The sequence below is a fragment of the Anser cygnoides genome, chromosome 5 (genome assembly GCF_040182565.1).
Source record: "Anser cygnoides isolate HZ-2024a breed goose chromosome 5, Taihu_goose_T2T_genome, whole genome shotgun sequence".
Taxonomy (NCBI): domain Eukaryota; kingdom Metazoa; phylum Chordata; class Aves; order Anseriformes; family Anatidae; genus Anser; species Anser cygnoides.
The window spans coordinates 32,345,715-32,351,854 of NC_089877.1; positions in this window are offsets into that span (position 1 = coordinate 32,345,715).

Here is a 6,140-nt window from a genome sequence, read left to right on the forward strand (position 1 = left end):
AAGTGCATCCATATGCCAGCAGTATGGTATGCTGGCACTGTCCTGGGAGAATGGCATCTTGTGTCTGCAACTTGTGCAGTGGTCGGAAGGTAGTCATCTCTTTTATCCAGTCTTAGAGATTTTTTTTTTTATTATTTTATTATGTAGGAAATAACATCATACTTTGTTACTTCTAAGCAAGTCCTATGCAACAGTTCAAATTCATTAGCTGTTATCTCCTGTCAAGCTTTGCAATATGAATCAAACCAAATGCCTCCCTTCATAAGAGCAAGCTATTGTTGGCAGCAACCTCTTTGACTCCTTTTCAATGTTCTAGGATGGTTGTGTCCAAGAACTCTTTTCTATTTCTCAGTTGATGATAAATCTTTCTTTTTCAGCCCCATAATCTTAACCAGAAAGCCAGTTTTTCATCTTTGCTGGACCTTGGCTAGGGTAATTTCGACATCTGTTTCACCATTATGATGGCAATAATTTTTTGTGAGCAATTCCATTCATAAGTTTGATTTTAAACAATAATGTTATGGGATATAAGAAACTTTATTTATCTTTTAAGTATTTTAAACATTTTTTCAATAATCCTTTCCACAGTTCCAGGAAGGTGTAACAGAGGCAGTACAATTTGTGCTGGCGTATTCCACTGACTGGTGCTGGTTGCAACACTTGGCATTAGGCCTTGAGCTTTACTCACCTAAGGTGTGGTGGTGATGCGTTGGTGTGAGTATTTGGCAATAGATCCAGAAAATTAGGATGGCTTAGAATGAGCTGTGGAAAGGGGGAGTCCATTTTAAGAAATCTGGGCCTGCTAAGAAAGCCATTGAAAATATTAGACTGTCAAAATTGCTTATCTTAGCAGCTTGATATTTTGACTTGAGAGAAACTGAGGCAAATGCTGTTGTTTGTGTTGGGACCAGGCTCCAAAGACTGAACGTCACACGAGGTTAGCGTGTGTCCTGGTATTACCAAATTCAGTGGACTTACCTTAGTGGTTTATGAGTTTTCTCCACAATGGGCTCATTTGACTTGTCTGGGGAAGCAAAAGCCTCTTTTTCTGTCCTGTTAAAACTGGTTTGTATTGCAGTTGGTATTGCAGCAATACCTCAGAGTCCTGCCTGTGACATTATGCTGAAAGGTAGTGTAAGAGTACAGGGGAAGAGATGTTTGTTCAAATGGCTTGCTAACTGTAAATCAAAAATAACAAAGGAGAGAACAAGTTCAGTTACTAGTGTGGGTATTTATTTATTTTTTAAGAGGAGCTGAGGCCCAGTTATGTATCAGCTGGATTTTTGAAGTGATTCAGCATTGTCAAAATTGTTTTGATCTGCATCCAGATAGGTGAACAACAATTTATTGTTTGAAAACACTCATTTGTGACCTGTCACACAAGCTCTGCTAAATGTGATGGCACTCTCCTGGAAGCAATTAGCTGTGAATATTTATAGTCTCTGTTAGGACTCAAACATCTCTCAGGCTGACTGTAGATGTAATTAATGTCTTAATTAGCTGATGACGTGAGGTGACTTCGTGATATTCTGAGAATTGGTTCAGGTTCAGATGGGCTGTAGATCTCTCTGTAAAGGTCCTGGGCTATGTGTCTTGCCACACTTATGCTGAAAGAGCTACTGGCTAATTAGCTGATGCCTCACACACGTTGTCTGACAAGGTTAGGGAAAACCTTGTTTGAAGGGTTTCTGAAGTGTTGAATGAAGGTAGGAAGGCCAGGTAACCTCAGATTGTCCTGGAGAGAGGAGAGAGAGATTCAGATCTACAGAGCATAAGGAGAGTTAGAGATGATGGTCGTGAGCTGCTGCTTTTTGAGACGGGGCTTGGGTTTGAAGTTCTTTTGCAAAGAGCTGAAGCCAGGATTACATATATTGGGAATGGCTGAGCCAATACTTTACTGATGCTTTTTGTATAGCAAAACCACCCAGTTATTTCCTGTGAGTGAGTAGGAGGAGTGAGATCTTTATCTCTGCAACACGTATCAAGGGCATGCGGAATCATTTTTAATCAAGTTTCTCAATAGTGTTTTAAAGGCAGAAGTCCTCCTTCATATGTATCAGTCAGGTGGTGTAATTTCTCTTTTCAGTGTCTGATTTTGCGCCTTGAATTCTGAGCAATTTGAATTCAGATTTTAGACCGAAGTTCTCTCCTGCTTACAAACGAGTGATAAATGATTTTTTTAGACTTTTTCTAAGTTGCACCCGTGGTCACTTTAGACCATTTGAAACACTTTAGCAATTTGTTTCAACAGGTTCCTTTGGTTAAAGTAAGATAGATATCAGTAGTGAAAGATCTTTGACTTTGGAAAAAGTAAAACTTAAAAAGAATTTAGTTCAAAATAACTATGTTAGAAATTTTTATAAATGTGCTTTAAAGAAAAAATGAAATAGTTTCAGTTGAACAAATTAATTTTTGTTACTGATATTTCTAAATTGATCTGTTTGTCTCGAAGATAATATCCTTTGCAAAATTCTGTATTCATTCAGCATCTCTCCAAAGTCATGTTTTCACAGATTTAGTGCAGCTCTCCTCTTGCTTCTGTAAAGGTGCAACTCTGACTCTAGGTGTTTCAACTCAGACTTTAGTGTATGATGCCGAAAATCATAGTGACATCTGATTTCTATTTAGCTAACAGACAACCTCCATATCTCTCTTTTATCATTCAACATCTCTGCAGATCTGCATGCAATGCACCATACAGGTCTTATGATTCCCACCTGACAGAAAAAGAAACAGTAGGCACTGATGGAATGGTTTCTGTAGCCCTCGCTTCAAGGCTATTGTAGAGTTTTGAAGGATAGGTGTGTATAAATATGAAAATATAATGCTGATGCATTGATATGAAAGCTATTTTTTTTACACTGTGCAATTGCTTGAAGTTAGAAGATCAAGAGCATCCATCCAAAGCTGAATTTTTCAGAGACTGAAATCTGAGGCCCTGGGGAAGGAGGTGGCACTGTTTATCCATGGTAAATCTTCTCATGTGCAGAGACTATTGAGCTTAGCCCCATTGCGCAATTGGAATTTGGCTTCGGACTGCTTTCTGTCTTGTTTGCTTGGCAGGATGAGGTCTGTGTAGATTTTGCAGCCTACAGATATGTGTTTAAAAAAAAGACTGAAAGGCTGAAGCCAGAGAAGATCCCAATCTGTAGACCTGACACTGTATTTATTTATTTGTGAATTTGCATTATTTGTGAGTTCTGAATATTTCATTTTCTAATGTGACATCTGGCTGTCATTTTGTAACACTTTTAGCATGTTTTAAGATATTTAACTACCTTTCTTGTTTAATTTAAACACCAGTTTAGGTGTTTAAACACTAATTAAGGTGATTAAATGATGACCAGCTCCCATTGTCATCACAGAGGTGGTACAATTGTACTTCTCTCTTGCAGCAATATGAAATCCCCCATTAGTCATGCATTTCTGTAGTCCTGGATTATCAGAAGGTGACAAACTAGTATATGAGGTAATCATAGGATGCTATATGCAGCTGTTATTGCTACCCACAACTTATTGCACTTAAGTTATTCAAATAACTGTGTATCTGCTGGGGAAGCTGGTGCTTGCAATAAGGCATTCTGACTAATTTTGACTGCCTCAGATCAACAAGGTATTTCTATTTGCTCCACTTTGTCTAAATTAACACAAATACAAAAGTGTGTGCATGTAGATGTGCACTACAGAGCAGATGAAGAGCAGAGGAAAATTATAACTTCCTTTTTACTTTCCTTATTATTGCTTGGAGCTTTAAAGACTGCTTTGTGTTTTCTTGTCGGTAATACAGTCTCCGTAGTCTTTAAAAAACAAAATAAGAGTGCAAGTAGCATCTATACGAAGAACACTATTGGTTTTATATTATTCACTCTGGAAATGTGATGGTCAAAAAACTCTGTACTGTTCCAATATATGGCTTATTAGACTTTGAGTAATTTCACACATTGATTGCATGCTTGATGTTTGTCTTTGAAAGTCTCCTTGAATTGTGGAAGAATTCCAGAAAAATGCAAAACAAAAAACCCCACAAGATTCTTAAACTTTAAGGTAGAAATCTTTTTTGAAATCATAATCCTAGGGACACATTTGTAGTTCCCTAACACAAAAGAGAAGAAGAGGAGGAGAAGAGGAGGCTCAGGGGCGACCTTATCGCTCTCTACAGTTACCTGAAAGGAGGCTGTAAAGAGGTGGGGGTTGGTCTGTTCTCCTACGTGCCTGGTGACAGGACGAGGGGGAATGGGCGAAAGTTGCGACAGGGGAGTTTTAGGTTGGATGTTAGGAAGTACTTCTTTACCGAAAGGGTTATTAAGCATTGGAACGGGCTGCCCAGGGAGGTGGTGGAGTCACCATCCCTGGAGGTCTTTAAAAGACGTTTAGATGTAGAGCTTAGCGATATGGTTTAGTGGAGTACTTAGTGTTAGGTCGGAGGTTGGACTCGATGATCTTGAGGTCTCTTCCAACCTAGAAATCTGTGATACTGTGAAAACTGGAACAAACTACAAAATCACAATTTGTTTGGGCACAGATTGCATAGGCCTTGCAGACACCAGTGATGACCTTTCCCTGGGGACAAACGATCAGCAGTTAAAGCTTTCTCACTGATGACAAGAACTTAATGTTGTTACTGGTGTTATGAGCATTCAGTGTTTAGTTCTTTCATTAACTTAGTGCATGAATGAAAATACTGTTAATCATAATTCTTGGCTTTCAAAGAGCTTTTGAAGTTCTTATCTTCCAAAGCTTTTTAGCGTGTCTGGGAAAAGCAGTGGTTAAGGGAAGGCAACATCAGCAACGAGACTTGGTGGTGGTGATGACCAGGAGAGTTATTTAGGGGCGTGTTTTGGGTATGGGAATAATGATGATATTTTGAGAAAGAGAATATTAAGCTGTTCAGGAGGGAAGGCGCAGGGATTCTGGAAAAAATTATTTGAATTGTGAAGTGGTGGTATCCTGTTTGTGGATCTTAAGTGACGTGAGTAAGAGAAAGCAATGCTGAGGCAGTCTTGTATTGGCTGTGAAATAGCTGGGATGGTATAAGTGACCTGCTCTGTTTCATGGCTAAGAAATGGACCAAGTAATCGATTCTATTTGCATGAGGAGAGGGTAGGGCTCCTCTGAATGTCTTTCTCCGGGATAGTATCTGCTGGGACAGCTTGGGGAAATTGACCTGAATAACCTATCCCCTTTTCATTTCATAAAGAATGTTTTACAGACATTTTTAATGCAAGTAGATTCCTACTTTATTTATTTTTTTTTTAATATTGGATTTTCTGCAGGAAAATAGTCTTCTTTCTAAAGCTGGACAGACTAGTTTTGCAAGAGCAGAAATAGATGATTCTCAACTGTGACTGCTCTGCCTTAATTTGTTCATAAGCATTTAATACAGATAGAAAGTAATAAAGACAGAAGTTAAGGGAGATTAAGGGAGAAGTTTGGTGTAGAGATACTAACACCCATTGGAACTATCTTTTGGTCTTTCATTCAAAGAGCCTTTCAAGTGCTGCAGGTTCAGACTATGAGCCATTTTACTCTGATTTCATTTCTGTTGAGAAGGCTGTGCAATGTGAGACTATGGAGCAAGTGGCAGGTTATTAGATGGTGTAGATGGAAACTATCAGGTAGTAGCACTGCGTGTTCTGGATAAGGCCTTCTGAACATTCGTCACATGAGCATCAATATAGAAGGAAGAGACTTCTTTGTTAAAAGAGGATTTTACTCTAGCAACTTTCCTTGGACAATGTCCTCTCTTCCTCTGCAGCATTCCTTTGATACTGGCCTCCATGGCACAGGCGAGTACATTAGGGTGGCATCCACTGTAGTTCGTGAGGTTACTTTCTTTACCCACATGAAATGAATTAGCTACCAATATGAATGAGACATTTAAAAATAAGTTTAAGATACTAAACTTTTCCTCACCACATGCTCTGTGCCCTACTTGGGTCCTGTGATGCAAGAGTGTGTACTTGCCTCCTCCTGTCATCAGGCACAGAGGAAGGAAAGAGTGTGGCAGAGCTAGAATCTCCTCTTGCACACTCTGAAAGCTACCAGTCTGTGCACACATGCTAATTTAGGGTTATTGTAATACGCTGCTCTTACAGGCAATGAGTCAATTCACACCAGAGTAAAAAGGCAGCAGGGAGGGT